Source organism: Thunnus thynnus, chromosome 22 (assembly GCF_963924715.1).
Source record: "Thunnus thynnus chromosome 22, fThuThy2.1, whole genome shotgun sequence".
NCBI classification, from domain to species: Eukaryota; Metazoa; Chordata; class Actinopteri; order Scombriformes; family Scombridae; genus Thunnus; species Thunnus thynnus.
In genome coordinates this window covers 8,521,611-8,545,740 of record NC_089538.1, presented here as the reverse complement: position 1 = coordinate 8,545,740, position 24,130 = coordinate 8,521,611, and the positions used below count along the sequence as shown (strand labels likewise).

At 41.0% G+C, this 24,130-nt stretch overlaps 1 protein-coding gene across 3 annotated transcripts in view; it reads right to left on the bottom strand.

Annotated features, from left to right (window-relative positions):
- Positions 1-23,915, bottom strand: part of slc8a4b (solute carrier family 8 member 4b) — a 101,735-nt gene extending 77,820 nt beyond the window's left edge. For 2 of the 3 annotated variants that reach the window (XM_067579555.1, XM_067579557.1), the window contains exon 1: positions 23,780-23,915. The gene's annotated coding sequence lies outside the window, so the exon portion shown is untranslated. The remainder of the gene's footprint in view (positions 1-23,779) is intronic. The other variant, XM_067579556.1, reaches the window with a different exon arrangement.
- Positions 23,916-24,130: the final 215 nt, after the last annotated feature.

The following is a 24,130-nucleotide window of genomic DNA, read 5'->3' as shown; positions in this document are numbered from 1 at the left end:
GCTTTAATTGTCCCAACTTGAAAACTAGTGCTACCAGCTGAACCAACTCGAAACATTCACAAAACAGCAGTGGATGGAAACGTGCATTAGTTCAATGTCTTTTTTTGATGATATTCAGGAAATTCAGTAAAACTGGCACCAATTTGGATGGACCTGGCTACTAAAAACAGAAAATGCTCTTGGTGTGACCTCTATTTCTCTGTCAGCATCATACTGCACCACAATTCACCTTTTTTGGTCTTTTTGCTCTTTTATCTGTCTCTCTCGACCTTCTTGCTGCATGTTTTGTCTGCAGTAAACATATAGATCTCTATGCTATACACTTCTCATTTCCAATATTCACTGCTTAACAGATTTGTCTTATTTATACTCTTCATCTCTCTCTATGCGTTTCTCTGCTCAAGCCTCACTTAATCCATTTCAACCTTACACGGGATTCTCCAAAAAATATGACCCTGGTTAGAATCAGTGTTATTCTTCATTAAAGAGCTGGCCTGTCTCCATTCTTTATCTCCAGCATAATGGCTTCCATCTATTCGTTTCACCTTACAAAGTCATTATAATGTTCTAATTAGATTTAATCTTGTCCCACACTCCATCTCCATAGCAATCATCCATCTATTCTCTGCCTTCTGCAGCCTCTCATCCCTCTGCTGCTTCTTTTCACATCTTTTACCTCTCACTCCACATCTTCACCTCTATATCTCCTGCTTTTTCTTCCCTCCACCTCTTCCAGCCGCCTCACTCAGTCATTCTGATGTTGTTTCTTTAGCTCATTGATCTTTTTTCTCCCTCAAAGGTTTTACTGTATTTCTTTCACATTAGTTTTTCTGTCTCTACCTTTATTCTCCACCATCTATATGCCTCTGTTCCCTCTCAGTTTTTTTTTTTTTTGCAGTTTGTCCATCCATCCCGCACCCACTTCCACCTTTTATCCGTCTTTTCTCTTTCCCTTCCACTGCCTCCATCTTTCATTTTCTTCTGTCAATTTCGACTGCTCACTTATCTTTCTTTCAATGTATTCTCTCTCACACACACTTCCTCTTTTCTTCTTTCTCTCTGGCCTTATAAATTTACACATGCAAGAAATGCAATGAATCAACACCATCTGCGCACATCAACGTCTTTGGAACATATGGCTACAAATTAGACAGCGGGTAAGTCAAGTTCAGCAAAACTAATTATGTCAACACAAGAAAGAGTTGCAATGCTAAATCATTTGGAACCAAGAAAGTCATTCTTAATTAAATATATTATATGGAGAGAGTTCAGTGGATTGTTTTCATGTAGGAGACAAAGAAAGAAAGACAGAAAGAAAGACACTCATCCATCCATTCATTTTTAATTATTCTGACCCAATCATGTTTGAAGGACTTAATTTGAATCTGACTCACCTTTCGTCCCTCAGGGAATGCATTTCAATTACTTGCTCATGTATTCATTATTGATCCTCTGGTGAACCAATGCAAGGATTCAAATATTGATCACAGTCATGATCCATATGCACAAGACGAAAACTAGGCTTGTAATAAAACCACTAAACACACTCAAAGAGCTATAAGACAGCGGTTAAAGGGTAATTTCATTAAAACCGTGAGTGTTTAAATGACCTTTGACCTGAAGCCAGCTGGACAGACATTTCTATTCCATTTGTCTCATTGTATCTTTGCCCATTTGACTCAATTCAATTCATGACATTGCGATGAATTATACATGAATGATATCAAAAGTCGCACAAATTCAACTCCAAAATTAAACATTTATGTCGTTCTTATTCTCTGTTTCTCTCTCTCTCTCTCTCGGTGTCTGCACATTGTGAACACTCACACTGACACACACACACGCACACACAATGAACAATGTGTGTGGATCTATAGCGGAGCAGCGGTGTGCGACGGACCGAGGGAATTCCAAAGGTCAAACAGAAACATGGAGCTTACTTTTAAATGCAGTCACAAGCCAGCACACACAAACACATATTCACGGTTTTCACATCCAATATATTGTTTGCCAACACAGAGACATGTAGCTTATGCAACACAAGTACAGAGATGCACATAACACACACACAAAAGAAAGAAAAGAAAACAAACACACAGACAATATGTGAAATGGAAGTCCGGATATATAAGAAAGACACACACATAAGTGCACACACATACACCTCTGAGTGTGTTGCAATCTTGTCTAAATGGCACCGTATTGAGTCGCGGGTGACTGAGTGACTCACTGTTGCAGCCGACTGCCTGTTTGGCTGTCTGCATTGCCAACTGACACACATACACAGAGAGTCAATAATCTTTGCGAGCACACACACACACACACACAGACTGAAAGGTTGTGCAGCAAATGTTCTCAAGGGTGTGCAAGTCGGCTGAAGGGATGACTCATACCTGTCTGTTCTGTCACTGTTCACAACAGGGGGTTTGACTTTGCCGTGACCCGGCTGTGTGACCTGCTCAGTGTGCACATGTACTTTTGCTACTTGGTCAAGTATTCAAAAACATCCTTGAATGCTCTCTTACAGTGTTGCTCACAGCCTTCTTGGAGTTATTTTGAGATTTATGATATTTGGGAAATATTTTTATTTGCTTTCTTGCAGAGAATTGGATGAGAAGATTGATACCGATCTCATGTCTGTGCGAAAAGTAGCTAAGACTAGAAGCAGGAGGAAACAGCTAGCACTTAACTTACCATGAAACCAAAACATGTGATTTTAAAATATACCTTACAACATGTCAATTAGTGCACTAAATATCAAACTATTCTTTTAGAGAGATGTTGCGTCCTTCATATCCACTGTACATAGAAAATTCTATCAATAGTAAAAATGTTGTCAACGGTGCAAATAAACATATATTTTTACAGGGTTAAAGCTTTAGTTAGACAAGCTGCTGCTAAACTGACACCATCCTTATCACTCATTATGGTGTTAGCTTGCCAAGCCATTGTTATACGGCTATTTTGTTGTGTAAAGTCGTCAATCGGCCAGTCATCCAGTTTGAAGAGGGAAAAATGGTGAGCTAATGGTTAGTAATGAATGAAATGAAGCACAAATAGTCCACAGTTAGAACTCACCAGGAATTGTTACATGTAAAATGCAACACCAGTAGTAACAATATAGTAACAGCAAGTGGAGCTGTTAAATATTTTGTCAAAGCACTTTTCTGTCTACCATTCAGCACCCCCCCCCTCCCATTCTGCTTCATGTGCCCGCAGGAGCACTCAATATCAGCAGCCAGGCGGGTCGGCGGATGACAGGTCTGACTGCAAGTCATCTTGTGTTGATGTCTTAACTTCAGCAGGACCAGGAGGCTTAGCTGCCTGACGCCAGGCCACTCCGTTTATAATCACACAATCTAGTCAGTTTTTTTGCTGAATCACTTGTGTTTGTGGAACTAATCTAAAATGTGGTTTCGAACTGTTTTGTTTTGTTGTATTTTTGTTCTTATTGTTTCTCACTGAAGAATTTGCAGGTTGAAGCAGTGGTCATTGCGTGACTTGCACAGTTAGAGGTCATTTAAGGAGGCTGGGTGCTGGGTATCTCGCCTTGGGCTCCAAATATGCCAGTACAGTCCCTGTCAGGAGGAGATCCAGAGACAAAAGCTTCACATCATAACCCTCTTTTTCTCCAAACACAACAGTATTCTGTTAGAGAAGAAGAAAAATACACTGAATTCAAGGCAACAGGTGTTCAGAGTGGATGTTTCATACCAAAAAAAAAAAAACCTATCATACAATTTGATGAGCCAAACTGTCTGGTTATATTCTGTTTGCAAAGGTCACATCCAAAAGCTCATTCAAGCTTGTGAGTCAGTGCGGGTGAAAAACATGATTGATATTCCACCATAACAACACCACTCTGGACTTGTTATGGATTTTGTCTGAGTCTGAAATCCCCATTCCCTGCTGAGACCCCCCCTTCCCCACCTTGCACCTTCAGGAGTACTTTGATTTAATGTCTTTCAGTCTGCTGCAGCAGGAGAGTATCTCAACCAATTTTCAACCAGAGGACATGAGCTCTGTGATAGAAAGCATCCAAGAATGAAGGCGCTGAATCCCTGCAGCTCTGAGAACAGAGTGAACTAAGAATGAACCTGCTGAAAGAAAGTGACAAAATTAACAAGCTACGTTGGTGCGACTTGGCTCCAACTTGGTTCTGTTGTTAACTATCAATAAAAGGCACAAATTCCTCCCAAAAATCCAGAAATCTGCCATTTGTAAACTGCACCTAAAACCAAACCAAACTGATTGGTCATGTGAGACGTAGGACTGGTTGTTCTTGATTTTCACTGAAAAATTAGAAATTTAAAAGAAGTTCACTTTAAAGCGATCTTCACACAGATTTTTACATGCCCACTCATCCAGAAGCCGTTGTGCTTTCTTTGTGACAATGCAAAGACAATGCAGGGCAGCTGCTGATTATTTAACACATGAACAGATAAAACAACACATAGTGAAAGTACAGTGTTGAGTTGTAAATGGCATCTTTAAAATAAAAAATGTAACCATATTTTTGTATTATTGATTTTCAAACAGATTTTTTTAATGCTTTCCACACTATCTTTTTAAATAAAAATAAAAAAATACTAAAAATATTATTACTTACTTCAACTTGTTTTATTTATCATTTTAAATAATTCTTTGAATGTATCCTTCCTCTTCAGACTGTACCGCAACATGTATCTACAGGGACAATAAAGGGGGATTCAGTTTTGCAAGCCAACTTTGTGATCAGAGAGGTGCGTTTTTGATATACCTATCATGCTTTGTGCAGCTATAAAGGTAAATTAATGGTTTGGATGCAAAGCTAACTCTGCACACCTCACTTTGTATCTGTGAATACAGAAGAACAGAGTAATTCTTTACATAATTACTGTACGTAGTGCCGTGCAGACCTCACATTCCTTACTGTTTTGTGCTTTGGCTGGTATGAAATTGTTTGAATAAATCCCTCAGGGTGAAAAATGCACATACATATACAATCAGTTGCAGGAAGACATACACACACACACACACACACACACACACACACTATAAATGAATCATGTAGTGTACACTCCAATAATATTTGAGTTCCCATCTGGTCTTGCTCAAAGACATCTTAAGCTGTTCTCACCTGCTTTGCACTCCTAAAACACACACACACACATACACACACACACACACACATTTACACAACCTACATAACCAAAGATAATTCATATTACCTAGTAATGTGGATGCCCCTGGAGCACAGACACACACACACACACAGATGTAGCACCGCTGTGTTAACAATGTAACTCTGCCTTCAGGGGGTTACACACCTGCCACAGCTTCCGGCAAACACTCACTCATTCTGTTTCACCCACACACTCTATAGCTGTCTTTCCCACACACACTCACACACACACACACACGCAAAAACAATCCCTCAGAATCCAGCAGCACATCCTGCAGCAACAATGAGTGTGCATCAGCAGTATGTCACATCCAATAATATCCAATACACTACCGAATATAGATGGCTGTATAGTGAAGGAGAAAGGAACAGTAATCTCCAAGTGTGTGTGTGTGTGTATGTGTGTGTGTGATAGAGAGAGAGAGAGAGAGAGAGAGAGAGTTAAACAAAGGGAGAGTAGAAAGTAGGTCCAATACTGTTGCCATGGTGATTAATGAGATACAAAAGTCTTTAACGTTATCATTACGGGTATGAGAGGAGTGGGTGATTGTGTGTGTGTGTGTGACGGGGAAAGAAAGAGAGAGAGAGCAAGACAGAAACCAGAGAGATGAGAACTGAAAGTGAAATGGGTTTAGTATAAGCCCTCCGGCTGCTTTTCTATCTTTGGATCGATGATGTTTTCCTGCATCAAACCGGGACATCGTTTGACAGTAGGGGGGTTAGGGAGGTCAGTAAAAACACACATGAAATCAACTTTCTACCTGCCTGCTGTTTCTCTCTTCAAATATGAATTAAACTGCAGCTCCTGACCAGCAGCTCCAGACAACACGGCTCTGAGAGCAGAGAGAGGGTCACCAAGGGACGACGGTGGCAGCGAGGTTAAAGGAGTGCATGTGGGCTTGTAAATGGAAGGTTGCCAGTTTGATTCCCATGACTGGCTTGGTAAATCAAGATTTAGAGTTAAGGCACCAAATGTGTACTACTGTAGCATCAACAGTCCCCATATAAAAACTAGTCAAAGAACTGCTATGATGAATCTGCTGATGTTCTGAAGCATAATGAAAAGTTTTAGACTGATTTCCTATCTCACAGTCAGCCATCATCTTCCATTACTTACAAAATACACAAAAAAAATCAGCTCAAAAGAAACTCAAATCTTGCCTGAGATAGGTAATCCACAACAGTAAACATTTTATAGCCTCTACTTTGTTAGAAACTGATATACATGGTAATGTAGTTGAGAGCCTGGAAAGTTTTCAAGACTCTCCTTTGTGTTGGATTCAAGTTATCCAGTATCTAAGATTTGAGATTAAGCTGCTTTTCCAAAGCAGACTGCTGAAATGACCTTGAGCACAACAAGAAGCTGAGTTTTCTGTTTACAACTTTATTTCCAGTGATGTATATTCGACAAAACAGTTTGTCATCTCAAATATGTCAAACAAGTCCCTGCAAGTTGATTTTCAAACAATACTAACATGAACTATAAGGAATGGCTCCCCAAAAGCTTTAAGCTAAATAATAAATATTTCAGTATGGACAATTTGTCAAATGACCGCAGGTGTTGCTTTGTAGTGACAAACCCACAGTGAATCATCACCTGATGCTACAGTTCCATGTAGCTCTACAGGGTGTTTTAGCCTCTTTCAGTTCATTGTTTTGGTTTTACGACCCACAACTTTACTGTTTTGGTTCACTGCTCTCATCAACCTCTTTTCCAGCTGCAGCAGGCAACTGTTTTCAGGAAGAAAGCTCTAAGGCTACATCTTTATTATTTACAACTTTATTAGATAATAACCACTGACCATATATAAATATGGACGACACGTCTCCACTTTCTACCACTATGCAAAAGTGAAGCCAAAATATCTCCTTTCCGGGAGATGCCATCTTGCTTGTGTGACGTCATTTGCAGCCAGTCTGCGCAGTACAGTCGGGAGGAATGACAGGATACGCCCCTTCAGCCATCCCACCGCCTGACAGAGGTTTGAGAGTGGCTGTCACAGCTGTCAATCATGACATCAAACCCCCTTTTTATATTGTCAAATAACTAAAAACTAAAACAAACTTTTCAGAGAAATGAATACTTGAGCAAACAACAGCGTGAAAAAAAACTACTTTTCCCAACTACTTTGGGAAAAATTTATTTGATATGCACTTCGATTTTTTAGTTTGGTTCATGTCCGTTCTGCTAACATGGAGGGGGCGGGACTTATGACCTGTACTGCAGCCAGTTGCTACGGGACGATTGAGATGCTTTGACTTCACTTTCAGGGAGCTGTTATGACGTCCATATTTATATACAGTCTATGATAATAAAATGTCAATGTTGTGTTTACAGGTTGTTCTGCTGCCCCCAAATGGCCAAGAAAATGCTGCTGCTTTAATGAGCTAAAAGCAAAACTTGTAGTATGGTCATTCACGTTATAAGTCACTAAAATTTTTCTTTGTACGAGCACTGATATTTTAATGGTAAATTTCATAATATTTTCATCAAATCCACAAAGAAACATTATACAATAAGTGAGAAAAACTGGTGAATAATGTGCAAATAAAGACTTAGGAAATAAATTATTAAAAATATGGAAAAGGTTAGGGAAACATGATAATTACAAATAGGTTATAGTGTTATTGACACTGCTAAAGAGCCTTTCCATCACAATTTCTCACATCCCTTAAATGCATGTGTGCATTCCAAAGTTCGGTTAGGGACTTCTTGCCTCCCCAAATGAGTCAAATTAAGGCTAGTCAATCGATCCCCAGATCCAGAGGTCGATGCGACCTAACTGAGGCAGGCATGAAAGATCTTTTGAAGCGTTCGACCCTCGCCCGACATCCTACTCAACCAGCAGATCTGAGAATAACAAGCATTCATTACACACGCAATCACACACTCAACTGCACACAGACACACACACACACACACAGGTTTATGTTCTCTCTCACACGCAGGTTTGCTTTAATGTCTCTACTCTCACTTTTACACATTTTTTATGTATATGCATGTCAGGTCTGTGTACTCATACGTGTGTAATTTGAGTTGGTGGAAGTGTGTGGGTGTGCATGTGAATATTCAGAGATAACACACTCCTTTGGAACAAGGCAACGCACAGCATTTATTCAGTCTTTGAAGCCAGTAATTGGCAACACGCTCATTGTGAGGGTGTGGAGATGCATGTGTGTGTGTGTGTGCTTGTGTATGTGTGTGTGTTAGTGCTTAATATCTACTTTGATCCATCTAAAAGCATGTTTGAAGCGGCGATTCAGATTTAAGCAAGCAACAGATTGTCATGCTGGTAATGGCAGAGGAGAGGAGGAGGAGAGGGGAGGAGGGGATGTGAGAAAAAAGGAGAGGGAAGAAAAGTAAAAGAGGATACAAGGATAAAAGAGGAAGGAAAAATAACAGAAAGGACATCGATAGCAGGAGAAAAGAGAAGACAAAAGCAGAAAGATAAGAGAAAAGACTAATGGTGGAACAATACAGAGATGGAGGAAATGAGAAAAGTGTCAGTGTCAGTGGGCCCTTCAGGCTCTAAAGGCCAGAAAGGTTTGGTAGTTCATCAGTAGACAGATGAATGGTGAAATGTGTATGAATGTTTCATTCTACCTCTAGATTAAGCCTACATTAGAGAATGAACTTAATGAACACGGCCCTGGGGCTAGAGGTTAATAACTACACTGCATTTATAAAGACATGATCAGGGATCAGGGGGAAAATTACTGAATGAAGCCAGTCTATGTGTTAGTTAATGAACATCCCAGAACAGTAGCCAAGTCAAACTTAAATTGAATTTGGGATATATTGTAGACTGTACTTACACTTGGTTATACTGAGAGGTGGTTGAAATAGTGATATAAAGTGAGTTGCCAAAATATTAGAAACATTCTTCAGCACTGATTGACTGACTGAAACCTTGCAGGAGTGCAACAAAAATAGCTACAAAAGACAAATAAATGATTAAAAAAAGATATCAAACATCCACATTCATCTGGTGGTACTGTTTCAATAACTGAGGAAAAATGTGACTGAAATGTAACAAGGTGCCAAGTAAAAGAATTTTCTGAAGGTTATTGTTAGGTGCAAATTAACTAAACAGCTGCTTGATTGAGACCCAGAGGTGGTCTTAATCCCAGGGATTTGTACAGCTATGTACAAGGCTTTAGAATCAATGCCTAATTAGTAAATAAACTGCGGCCCTCATGACCATAAACACACCTCTCCCAAACATTTTCAACAAAAAACTGAACATGAAAACCTTCATGATGGTAGGATTTATTCCAGGGCTGTTGTAATAGTTAGTCCATTAGTTTTTTGCTTGTGAGTGTAGCTTCATAATTTCACTAATCGAGGGTTTAAGGGGTACTCCACTGATTTAGTACAGTAGTAGTTTATATATCAATAACATTGGGGGACTGTGAGAAACGTCAAAATCAACGCAGGAGAAGTTAAGATATCCTGTCCCTTGTACGGTTCAAGCCCCAAGAACACTGGATCCTACACTTCCCATAATGCAACGCAGTATCATCTTTTGTTAGACCCTCCCTGCCAGATAAATGCTGTCTCTTTCAATGTCATGCTCCTAGTTTAAACGCAGGCTTTCTGTTATATATTTGCAGTGTTCAAACCCCAGTCAAGAAAACCCTGATGACATCATCAGGGTTATTTTTTCTGACCTTGAGAGGCTCCCTCCAACACCACAGAAGACATCATCCAACTGTTCATAAAGGCTTAGTGGTGCTCCCCATGACCAGTAAATTAAACCTGATGTGTAAAATCAGCGGAGGCCCCTTTAATAATTCCACAAATCCAGTTTCATGTATTATTTTGTCATTAGATGCATGTTTCCAAGCTTTGTTCAGGCTGTCAAATCAGTAGCATGTCAAAGGCAAAATGCTTGTTATACGTTGTTTCATGTTTTAATGATCACTTATCATCATCATACTACACATGAAATCTTTTCTAATCTGGGTATATCCAGGATGTATGTCCTTTATGATGAATTATACAGGGGCATGAACGATTATTATTGGCTGGTGGATGTCGAGGATTTTGTGTGATGTAATATGTACTAGGAGGCGTTTGATCACTCATCTACATGAATGTATTTGATCGTGAACGGTTATGTGATGCCATGTGTGCTCCTCGTGGGTGCATACAGTAATATGTTCAATGCACATAGTGTCCAGGTGTTTTATGATTTCTAATGAGCCAGAAAAAAAAAAAAACAACATAATAGCCTCCATGCAGCTGTGGAGTACATGCTCTGAGAGAGCATTAAAGCCCTCCTCTAACTGGCCCTGGCAGTTTGACAGATTTCGAACTGTGGCTTTAGATAATCCCCATAATGTAATGTATGCAATCTCATAATGCATATTACACGTTTGGTGTTACGTAATACACAATCAGCATAATCTCTCCCCAGCTTTCTATGGATGGGAAGTCATGGATATGTTTTGTTCACGCTCACAAACACACACGCATTCTGCTCTCCCCGAGAGCAAGTCATATTGCAGATGTTCATATCCAGTATCTGCCAGCCTCCGTTTGTTTGTTTTTGCCTCTGTCTGTATGTGTGTGTGTGTCTATGTGTGTGTGTGTGTGATGTTGAGAGGTACTGGCAGCACGGTGCTTAGACTTCCATCCCTTGCTAATGTCACACACCGAGAGGATAGCAGAGAGAGCCTGAGGGAGCAAGCTAGCTAAAGCAAACACACACACACATACATACACACACACACACACAATTATCATGCATAAATAGATGACTATGAACACATAGAATGAACATTTAAACTTAGCATACTGACAACAACGCACCATGCTTCCACACAGGCTGTTCTATAGTGTTCCCTGTCTCGTATGGATTTCTTTTTGCTACAGTGACTTAGTCTCACACACACACACACACACACACACACACACACACACACACAAGTCTGTGCAGGCTGTTCATTTAAGTGTTATTTTTCTGCTGCTGGGCCCTTGATGACACACACACACGCACTCACATGGAGTTCACAACTAAAAGTCGTCACACCATTTGAACACATACGCTTTCCATCACATAGACCTATACATAGAAGCACTCTCTGTCTCTCTAACACACACACACACACACACTCAATTCTAGCCGTTCTAGCCATCCTAAGGGAACCTCAGTCTTTGAGTGTTTGCACTATACGCTCACCCTGGATGCCTTTACACCTTCACCTACAGCTTTTCTCCATTTTAACACCATTGCCTTTGCTGTAGCTGAGGCGTTTACTCACAATTGTAATTACAAAGGGTAAAAGAAATCAAGATTTAAGGGGACCAGTTATCACTTTATGAATGAAGCTTCATGAACAGAAGTCCAGCTGACTTGTTTATGAATCAGTGTGTTTTGGGAAATGCCAGGAGCAAAAAGAACGAACGTTTTTTTGTGAGAAGGGGATAAAATGCTTCTCCTGCTACTGCAAGGACAAAGATTTGCGAAGGTGGTAGATGCAGTTCGGTTTATCTCCATACTCATCTGTCATCATTTCTTTATTTTATCCCACAATGGTTAACTCCTCTGATCTCCTCCATCTTTCATCTCCTTTCATGCCTTCTCTTTCACCTCTCTCTTAATTCCCCCCAAATCTTATTTTCATCATTCCTCTTCCAGCTCCACCACCTCCTCACTGCTTTCCTCTCGCAAAGAAATAAGTGCACTTTACAACTCCTCTGGCTCTGCGCTCAGCCATATTCATAAAGAGTTGGCGCTCATCCTCCTCCATTTCTTTAATTTCAAAAGTAAATACCCCTGTGGTGATGAGAAATTACTGCTCCTTCTAGTGAATGCCAAAAAGAGGTGTGTGTGTGTGTGTGTGTGTGTGTGTGGGCCTGTGAGCGATGCCAAGAAGCGGTACAGTTTGATAACAGAGCAGATGGATAACACTAGCACGTTTGATTTGTTTGTGTTCAGGAAATGGGAGCGACAGAGCTGTGGTAAAACTAATGAAGTTAAATGGAAGCGAGTCTTTCATTAGCTCAATGCTTTCCCGTATGATAAACCCCCGCGCTGGCCTTTCTTTTATTTCACAGGGCAGCGCAGAGAGGAGAACGCCCCGTGTCCGAAATGTATTTTCAAAGGCGGCTATTATTTTCAGGGAGCAAAAGAAGAGATAAAAAAACTTTATTTCCTGATTCACGCTGACACCCATGCCCTTTTGAAATCAGTTGCACTGAGGTCTGAGTGGCTTGGAGAGGACATGAAACTTTCACAACACAAAGACAAACCAGAGATAGAAAAGCCGGAGATGTGCATCGAGTGTGTGTGAAAGAGAAAAACAGAGAAGCAGAGAGACAGAGGGAGGCAATAGCATGACAACAGAGTGGATTATGGGTATTTAGAAGTGCCTGTCGTACACTCCTGCTTCATTTTATTTATTTATTTTATTGTTTTCCTGTCTATCGCTCCATCGCTTATGATCCCCATCCCTTCTTTAATCCAATCAGAAATTCACCAGACACGCCAATCCTTCTCGCGCACACACACACACACACTCCAATGAAGCTGACACTTGCAAGACCTCACAATTGCACATGCATGCACTCGTGAACACACCGTCACACACTCATTGCATGCCGGAACGCCCCGCAGTCATGCATGCAACGTGGCTGGACAGACTGTGTGCGTGTGCGTGTGCGTGTGCGTGTGTGTGTGGACTCTTATCAGATTATATAAACCAGGTTTGGGTTTATGCTGCTCTGACAGATTACACAAAAATGAATAAAAGAAGGATAGAAACAGACAGAACAGCAAAGACTAGTACAAAACAGACTTATACAAACAGTAAAGTAAAAAGGAAGCATAATATAAGATGGATGTTTTACGGCAGGACAGAGTAAGATCTCTAATGACTGAAAAGAATGTAGGACAGGTCAGTAAGAGACTGTAATAAGGACATATGGGAGGGATGGTGGAAATTGGACAGAGAAGACAGAGGAGAGGTGAGGCAGAAGGGATAACGGTAGTAAACAACTTGGGAGTGGAGTGACAGACAGATGATGAGTGGTGGAGGGAGGAGGAGGGCACGAGGTGAGGAGGCCACAGAGAGTAATGGGGCGAGCTGGGAAACAGAGGCAGCGAGATGGGGAGAGAGGGATTTGGGGGGATGTGAAAGGGTAGAAGCAGAGAGACACTGATAAGGGAAGACAGACAGGAGCAAACCTGACGAGAGGGGAGGTAATCGGAAAAAAAGATGTGGGAAAGGGAGTCAGTGCAGAGTGAGGAGGAAAGGAGAAGAGAAAGTGAAAGCAAAAAAGAACAAATGACTGATTTTAAAGCTGCACTAATCAATATTTCTATAACTGTGGATCATATGATTATGTAGCGGTCGCACTGAGTGGCGAACCCACAGAGACTTATCACCTAACAGTACATCTCCCCTCAGCTCTATGTGCTTTAGCATCTTTAAGCTAACTGTTTTGGTTTTACAGCTTGCAAAGTTAACGTTTTTGTCTTACTGCTCTCATTAACCTTGTTTCCAGCTGTTTTCTTCTTATGAGCCTTCTGTACTCTACAGCAAACAGACAAAGTTAGCAACCAGCAGATAAACATAGCTGAGCATTTTTAGCAGCAAGCAGCTCTGGCTCTGTAGGAGGATGAATATTGGACTTACATTCATTCAAGGTGGACAGAGACACGACTCCAAATGAATGTTAATGTTGCTCTGTGTCTGCTGGATGTGGAAATCTAACACCTTAGCAATATGTACTTGATAAGGTGATAATACAGTATGCCAGTGTTATGTTTACAGCTTGTTGCGCTGCCCCCAATCAGCCAGAAAAACAGTTAATGCTGCTTTAAACACAGATCTGCTGATAATTTATTAATGAAAGCGTGTCTATTCTAATTTTCTCATTCTTCTGGTTTCATTTACTTTAAATTATGTGATAATATTATTAGTACAACAACAATTTGTTCAAAAGAGCAGTATATATGAGGTAGAAAAAACAAAACACTAACCATACTGAATCATGTGACCCTCTGTTTTTGAGCATATCCTCTTAACAGCTTTAATATGTCCGAGTGGTTATACTGCTGTTTTAATACTTCAAATGCAGCTGTATCGGCTTGTTTCTGTGATTTGAGGAATGGGAGCATTGTCATTGGACATTTAGTTGTTATGTCAGGGCGGTCTAATGCACTTGATGCTCCACCTGTTGAATGCTGCTCTGCACTCTGATTGGGGGATGGAGGCCTGTACTGTATGTCTGATTAAGATATTGTACTTGCATAGTTTTCATTTAAAGGTTTTGCACTCTGCTTTGTTAACACTTATTCTAAAAGATATTTTGCAACACACAGCGGGAGTATAAGCTGCCACTTGGAATAACCTGCTGCAGCTGAAAAAGAAAGAAGTTGATCCAGTTATACAGTATTAAACATTTCAAGGTCGGACTACAGTAGTTTGTAGTATGATCGGAGAATAAGTATATTTTTATGGGAGTAAATATGTTGTAAAGTAGAATTTGTACACTTAACTAGAAAAAGGAAATGTTCAGTGTTTTAACAGGAAGTTTAGCAATTGTTTTATTTTACGTGTTACAAGTTGCTGCAAGAAGTGTGGCCTCTCTTCACAAAACGCAACACAGTGTTAGAGCCAATACACATGCTGAAAATCCTGGGTTATGTTTTTTACCCGGGGGAAATAGGGAGTTTTCCTAGGATGGAGATTTTCCAGGAAATGCTGTGATTTCAATTCCTGGTGTTCAAGCCTAACCGTTATATGTGATAAACTGCCTTGGAAATGGTGAATTTAATGCCAATATACATGGAAAGACAGAGGAAAGCCAAAGTGATGGGAGGATAGATTGAATGAGACAGACATGGAGAGAGGAGAGATGGAGAAAATTAGAGAGTGAAAGCCATGCAAACAGGATAGAGAGAGAAAGAAAGCGAGAGAGAAATAACAGGGCAGAGAAAGAGAGGGAGTCAGACATATACAGAGAGAGAGAGAAAAACTACCAGGAAACCAATGGGTACGTTTACATGCACACTAATATTCCACTATTATTCCAAATATGACGATATTCTGAATTTGATACGAGTCATATAAACAGCATACTCCGTTTGGATATTCTGAATTAGGCTTTATTCCGAATGTAGCATTTTCCGATTAAGACGTGGGATATGCCGGTATTATTCAGGTTTTAGGAGCATTCTTTGGACATGTATACTCCGCATTCGGAATATGCATCTCAACGGGGGTTTGTACCTCATTTTGCGACACATGACCCTCTTGCCTGTTTACCCCTGCGGAGGTAAAATGACATATGCTGGAGCAGGAAGGCAGACAGAAGAGAGGAATGAAAGGAGAGTGGAGAGCTGCTCTGGAAAAGCAGAGTGCATCTTCTCCATGACGAGGACAACCTAGGTACTGGATGTGCCTATAAATTTATAATATCAGTCATATCAATATCACTTATAAATATCAGGCAGCAGCTCACTAATGTTTTTCACCTTGCCGGTTTACTTCACTGCCTGCGGAGAGCTTGTGATTCCCGTTCCCACAGGGGCAGAGGGAAACCCTGAAAACCCTCTGCATGTACACGGGAATATTAGTGGAATAGTCATTTTCATTGGCCATTTAAACAGCTTAGCAGGAATATTGTCTTTTTCGGGATACCATGTAAACGTAGTCATTCAGAAACAAGCGCTTCATATGTTTCACAAGCAATAGCCACTACAAAGTGCTTCATGTTTTCCTCAGTTTTGCTTATTGCTTCAGAATTTCTCCTTAAAAAGAACACACAATGCTTTCTGCAACTGAACTCTTCAAATGAAGCCTATTCAAGCCTATCCGTTCAGAAAAACTTTAAAAGGTCACTGTATTCTTATCTGTGCCTGTTTTCACAGCTAATCGGATAAGTCTGTGATTGTCCGTTTCACGTCGTGCATTCCATTCATGAATTCAAAAGAGCAGATTGTGCTGAATCTGGCCTCAGACAGCAACTGTGAAAAAGACAGAAGCAGCTCGGGTTGTGGGTTTTTTTTTTCTTCTCCTTTCTGTCTCTTCCTCTATCTTTCAGAAATCATAACCACCTTAGTCACTTTTCTCCACTTAGCGCAGTCTCACGCTGCCAAGCATCAAGCCATCCCTGAAATGTAATTTAAGTCAACATCGCCAACAACAATAACATCTCCGAGACAGTCTGCCCTGTGAATCATCACACACACACACACACACACACAAAGACACAGACAGAGTAAGACAGTGTAAGACAGATTCACAGACACAGTTACTACCTCTCACGCACACTGTCACCGGTTTGCATGTGTGGTTCATATGCTGAGGTTACTCATAAAACAAACGGCTCCCCTCCACCTTACCGTTTTCTATTCTTAGCAGCAGCAGCAGGGTGAGTCTCTCTGCATATCAATGCCCAGCTCATCTTTAAACATCATCTGGTGGGATGACAGTGATGACGGCGCCATCAAGTGTGTTTGTACATTCATTTTTTGTGAGATTGAAGTTGCTCTGTATTCACTTTTTGCGAGTCTGAGTGTACTCATTCTAGTTTGTGAGTGTTTTTGCATATGTCTGAGTCTGCAGGCATGCTGGGCAATGATGGTAACTACTGTATATGCAGACCTGAGGGCTCAAGGACACTGAGATGATGAGTGCAGCAGCAGTCATGTGGGATTGTAGCTAATCTTTAAAGATCAATGAGATAAACTAGTTGAGGGGTTTTGGCAGACTGGTCCCTCCATGACTCATTCTGCCCAGGAGTCATCAGCCAGCAGCCATGCATGACCAGAGACTAACATGGTACATGTTAACCCTATTTCAAAAATCTGTATTAATTTGAAAGTGTTTTGAGAAAATTGTTCAATTATTAAATGACTGTTTAAATAAGCAAGTCAGAAATTACTGACAAACTACAATCCAACTCTGAACAGTGCATTCTAGAGAGGATTTTAGAAATACTGAGGTTACAGTACAAGCCCGAGTGCCCCCGTCCCCCAGAACATTTTTAATATTTAGCTGTTTTTAAACATTTTATTTACTGTAACTGTTCAGTTGTATTGTCTGTGACTTCTATTTCCAAACATTAAGAGAAAATGCATTTTCAAAGTTGTGTCCATGCTGACAATAATAAGATTCTAGTGGCCATACAGATTCTTGGACTGACTCGGTGCGGTAATGGTTTCTGCCTTCAGATAACCAATACCCCCTGATGGCTATCCTCTACCTCTGACCTAGGTATCGAACTGGCTCCCACAATCTACATGCGAGACCGCCTGCTTAGCCTGCTTTGGGAACCAAGATTCAGCCTGGCTTCTATGATCACCAGCTGTCGTTGAACCATTGAAACCTATTTATTCAAGAATGCCTGACAGCTGGATTACAACGAAGATGTGTGGGTGCAAATAGGTGTTGGAGGTTTGAAAGTACCCCAAGATGGCCCTCTAACAGGTCATCATTGGAGGAGGCCCACTCTGACGGTCGACAGCACTTGCCCAGTTTTATAGGACTGCATCAATGCCCTGGCCCTAACAGTTCAGCCAATTAAACACATTATAGTGAACCTTCCAATCTGATTCTGTGCAGAAATTATACCTCTATCACAGGTGTATCAGGATAATCTCAATCAACAAATCTAAACCTTTCCAAATCTGTTAATTAAAACATTGGATGTTTAACCTTAGCAATTCCCATCATAAATTTTCAATATAAATGAATTTAGATCTCATGTCAGCCATACCCCAGGAAGGCAGCTTCTTAATTGGAAGGAGCTACCAGAGGACCTCAGAGATGAGCACAAGTCAGGCACAAAAATAAGTAGGTATTACAAAATATTTAAAAAAAAAAAAAATAATAAAAAAAAAAAACTTGAATGTAAAAGTGAAAAAGAAGAAAACCCCCTCTAGGATTTAAAGAAGTCAAAAAAGCCTTAAAGTCAAAAAGGCCTAAAAGCAGCAAACCTCCAAAAGGCCAAAAAGCAAAAAAAGGCAGAAAAAGTCAAAAACAAAAAAAGCCCAGAGACCTCTCTGGCCTCTGCTTTTATATCATTCGTCTTGGAGCATCTACATCTAAAACTCCATATATGGTCACCAACCAGAACATCAGCAAACTATTGGATAATTATTGTTTGTGTTGCACAATACCATTCTTAGAACTCTAACAATACAAGACTTAGTCTTACTCTACATCTTTGACTTAGATGAAGGATGTAGAGTGTCTGTGTCAGGGGCAGAAACCACAGCTTGCTTTGTAGGCCACCAGCTTCCTGCTGATCTAAGCAGGGGTGTTAACTTGTACTTGCACAAAAGTTTAGTTACAATTCAGCTCAACTGAAAAAAAATTTCCATCATGTGTTTTAGTTCATTGTCAATTTTCACTGAGTCTTTGCAGAGAATTATTTTAGAGGTAGGTTTGGGTGGAGTGTGTCTTGGGTATACCATGGTGAAACCTTCAACAGCGCAATCAAGCAACACTTGAAAACTGCTCTTCCGTGAACACCTCAATACTTGAACCTTTTAACACTCTGTTGATTGTTTCACTACTTTAAACACTTATCTACTTCCAGTTGTTTCTTACTTTTTGAGTCACTGTATTCTTGCTTTATTGCCTTGATTTGCCTATAAGTTGCTTATATAGTTGATAAAATGTAATGTAAATATAGTGTGGAAATACTGAAATGTTTATGTATAGGCCTAAAAATAGAGGAATTATATACAGAGTGAGTATAAAAATACTGCAATCAGCCTGTAAAATATCAACCAAGTGTGTCTTGTCGGTTGAGGACTTTGCCTCTGCCATATTTTGCAAGAGGTGCAGTGAATATATGCCACCAATAAGTGATATATAACCACACATTATTGTTGAGAGAAGAGAAATATTGAAAGATCTAACTGTTCCTTCTATGATCACACTCCCTAGTTTGGTCAATATGTGGACTAAGCAAAATGGTGCAAGCCGCATTCAGCGCTACCGGCTGTTAAGACTCAGTCCATCATTGGCCACCTTCCCTCTGAAGGACTAAGTGTGAGGGCCAGATCGGTCTGCTGTGCAAGTGAGATCACTGTTAGTACATCTAAAACTGCTGCCCAGCTTGAAAATCACAGCATTTGGCAATAAATGTGTCAAATGAATCCCTGAAGTGATGCTTTGGGAGTGATTGGAAACTGAGTGGAATGAATGATGTGAGGCCTGGCCAACCTGTTTGGCCCCGTGAGGGAAATCAGGGTGATATTAGGTCAGCACTACTCATCTTTATTGGATTTTTTTTTCTTTAATCTCAGAGGGGTGTTTCATCCAGAATATATCTGAACTCTATATTGTTGCAGTCCTCTGTGTAAGTGATTATTGATTTTTTTAGCAGAGCATTTAGTTTCCTTTGATATATGATTGTGGTGCTTTACTTTGATCTTACATCCTTCTAGGCCTTAGTCACATTGTATAGAACTGATTTTTAACTTTTCTTTGTTTCCCAACAGTCTCCTGCTGAAGTCAACTCTTCCAAATGATATCACTTGGTCATATATGACTGCACTGACTGCACAGTTTCAGGACAGACAGACCATGTTGCAAAAAAGCACCACCCTCTGGCCTTTATTCACAGTAGACTCTCCACCAGTGCAGCGAGTGTTGAGGTGCCAATATGTGATGTGGCGTTTGGGCAGAGCAGGCAGCGTATTGGGCACCTTCCATGAATGTCAAAGACTGCATCAAATAAAACGGGATAGGCCAAAGGCTTTGTTTCGCAGCCAGACAAGAGATGAACACCGTGATATATCACTGTCCTCGCATTCTATTGTAATAGTGACTTAATTAATCAACCTGTAGGCAGGAGGCCATGCTGTTCAAAGCCTCGAGGGGGAACTCGCAGTTAGGTTGCAGTAAGATTAAAATGCCTCCTGAAATTATCTCGATTAAAGCAGAAGTCTAAACAGATGAAGGAGATAGAGTGGACTTTCTAATTTTTGGATCGAACCACTTTCCGAACACAAAATAAACTTAATTAAAATGTTTTTGGCGAGTTGGTCAGAGAGGTTGAGATAGGAGCTGAAAGTTTAATGATTCCTGTGGTGGAAATGCTTGAGCACACAGGTTGTATTTTGCTGCACACATCAGGCAAAGGCCAATATCTTAAAAAAACATGAAAATTATGACTTTCAGAATCAATAAGGAAAACATCATCAGGGGCTGAGTCTTTTTAGAGGGGGGGCATGAGGGGACCATATAAAAGACTTGGCTTGTGTTAAAGAGTCACTTAACGTCAAGCTGAAAAGCAGTGTTTCACTGCCCTCTCTAGTCGAAAATGTCAAGACGGTTTCTCTGAGGCATCTCTGCCGGATTTGGTTGGCAGTCTACTCGGTTGCGCCTGTAACCACACCCATCAGTGATGTCATGGTATACTGACATGCCCAGGAGTACACCTCTACATCACTGGAGGTCAGGACAAACAAGACTTTCAGGGGTTTGTTAGTTATTCTTTATTTAAAGAAACAGCTTACTTTTGACTCATTAGTACTACTTGTAGAGCCCAGTATTACGATCGTTACAATATTAGACGATTCTGCACCTCATGATTGACATCCGTGACATAGATTGACTTTCATGCGTCAGACATATAATTAAAACAATGTTTCTGTTTCCATTCAGTGTTTCTCACCAAAGCACAATGATTTTTTGAACCTTTTAAAACCTACATTGTTTATATACATGTTTACTTGCTATCTGGTCTTCCTTCATTACTACATGTGTGAAACCACTGGTAGGATTGTGTATTGTATCACCTGTGTCCGCATGCATGTGCATCCTTGTGCATGATGCAAACAAAACGGGGACGCACTCACTCATAAAAACATTGCTCCATTGCACTGCTAGTGGTCAAAACTCTACAGGGTACCTTTAATGTTTCTTTTTTATAACCTTGACCACAATCTTTCCGTAACCATAACCAAGTGTTTTACTTGCATAACCTTAACCATATCGTCTTGGAAAAAGAAGCTGTTAATCTTCTTTATTTCTTCTGTTTCCACTTTCCAGTCATTGCCAATTACATCTTCCACCTGCCACACCATTCAGAACACAAGAAATCTGTCTCCGGGGATAACAACCCCCCACTGACACTACTAACAGCATGAAGCACACACACAAACATAACATGCACACACACACACACACAGGAGAGAAGAGGATTATGACCACAGGGACTTTCCTATCCCTCTCAGCGAATGGCCAGACATGCTAATGCTGACAGTAGCGGGATCCCCAGGTTCAGTAACCAACAACAACACAGGTAACCAGAGACCGGTTCCAGCGATACACATAACCAGATTAACATGGACAAGAATAGAGCCAAGATGTGGGTTACCTTCTTTCCAGCGAGGAAGTGAGTGTGTTGTTTAAGTCATTAATGGATTAGTTGAGGATACAGTCACAGGAAAGGAAGACACAGACAAAGAGGTAAAGTCTTGGATATTTTTGGCATCAGCACAAACACATAGAGACTTAGAAGGTACAGAGGCAGCATGCTTATGCGCATATAGCACACACACACCTAGAGGCAAACTATAAATATGACAGGGTTAGCCTGACCAAATCAATGTCAATATTGACATTTCAATATCCTCCCACAAAGCAATGAATAAATGCATGTGTTTTTATTTCCAAACACCTGGTTTCTCTGGGTAGGCAGTCATTTACTGTCAGTGCTCATCCGGGATGAATAGCAGGACAGGTGGAACAAAATCAACACAGATGACACACAAAACAAACTGTTGCAGTGTGCGAGATAGTTACAAGCAGAAGTAAACACAAAATGAACTCTGCCGCTGAGGGAAATCCACTCAGAATCATCAACAAAGTGTCACATTGTCTCAAAAAGTTGTGTCTGCGTCATGGCCTATAAAACAAGGCAACTTTTCAACATCTTAACTCAAAGAAGTACCCTTTTTTTTAAAACTTTGATTATTAAATCATTAAATCTTGCTGCCAGAAAACATTTAAATAAATGAATACAGCTTCGTCTGTGTTGTCCAAGATGTTGCCTCATGTATCACCACCCTGCAGACATGACCCACACTGGATTGTACAGTCAGTAAATGCCCACTGGATCATAGCAGCGAGACGACACCAAAGCTGCTTAACACAAAGACTTATTGTTGCTGATGTAAGCTGAAAAATGCTTTGAGATATGCAAATTAATTTATAGCCTACATTTCCTTAGACAGCTTGGCTCTTTGAATTATTGAGTGGGCGACATGTCTTTAGTTTAATTATTTATCATTGTTGAAAAAGTCATCGCCATCATCATGCTGCCCTCAGTTCAAATACTGTCATTAAACTTCCACCACAGTCATCTTCATCACCATCACCATTATCATCTAACAACCATTTTCATCATCACCAGCACCAACGTCATCATTGTCTTCCTAACAGCAGCCTCATCATCATCATCATCATCATCATCATCACCACCACTGTGCTGCCATTCGCTCAGCTGTCATCCCTGTCAAAATTACCATCTCTAGAATCTTCATCCTCATCATCACCAGTGCCATCGTCATCATCGTCATCATCATCATCATTATCACCACCATCATCTTCCTCATCACCAGCCTGCTCCTCTTCATCCTCATCGTAATCACCAGCACATCAACACCATCATCATCTTCATCACCATCATCACCCTCATCACCATCTACTGTATATTATGGTCATTCATAAATTACAAAAAAACACAACAACGATGATGACTACCTTCATCATGATATATTCCCGATGTAATCAATATGATTAATTAAACCAACTGGTGCTAATGTGCGTTCCAGTTTACTCCATCATCATCTTCATCTTCGTCAATCCAGCCTCAGCGTTATTTCCTGAACTCAGATTCAATGTATCTTCTGCTTGGCTGTAATTGTCCCTGGTGCGTTTCTCTAGCGCAGCCTGACCCGGTGCGCAGTTCTCCGGGTATGTTCACTAACCCCTAACCCCTAATCTCGTCCTCCTCCGCCGCCCACCGCTCGACCCGCTCGACCGGGTTATACCCCCGCAGCTTTGAGGGAATATCACTCACCGTTTTCCACCGAGGCTCTCCCTCCAGCAGAGAGCATCACTCTGTTCAGCCGGCGCCGGCCAAGATCTCCGGTTTACGCACGTACGCTGTCTCAGTAGTGGAAGATTCGCGCTGTATAAAAGCTGAACAGGAGCTCTAACTGAAGGCGTGCCTGTGTACCGGACAGGGCAGCACTCTGCTGTGTCGCGCACACCTGAAAACCCCCCCGCGGTCATGCATGGCAGTCCGGTGCCCGGTAGATTCCTCCGCGGTCTCTCCGTCAGCTACATGATTGTTTTCTCTGTGATTCCCTGGCGTTCACCCTCCGTCTGAGCTGATCTCTCTGACAGGTTTTGTGCTCCTCATTTACGCACGCACGCACCAATCTGTGCAATTGACACCACTCTGCAATTAACGAAACTGTCAAAGTGATCGCACCTCGTGCATCACATTTCTCTGTATACTTCTTACACACACCGACTGTCTCCAGTCACACACGGCTCAAATATGACAATGAGAGCAACTAAAACAATTATATATAATTATAAATGCATATAAATTCACCGTATAATACACACGTTGTTTGCGTCTTCTCACCGGTTCGGTGCACTGGAAGAAGCCCAGATCTGGTTCCGTTCATTCAGTTATTCACTCATCCCTCTGTCTGTTCATCCTTCCCTCCGCTCCGTCCCTCATTCAGCAGCTGAATAAACGGATCTTCTCCTCTGAAGCGGCGGCGGCAACGACAGAGCAAGCGCACTTCACCCGTTTGCTCTTGCGCCCTCCTCTCTCTCTCTCTCTCTCTCTCTCTCTCTCTCTCTCTCTCTCTCTCTCTCTCTCTCTCTCTCTCTCTCTCTCCCTCTGTAAAGGAACATCTCCCTCCTCTTCCTCCCTCTCTCTAGTACAGAACAACAACACAGAGAGACGAG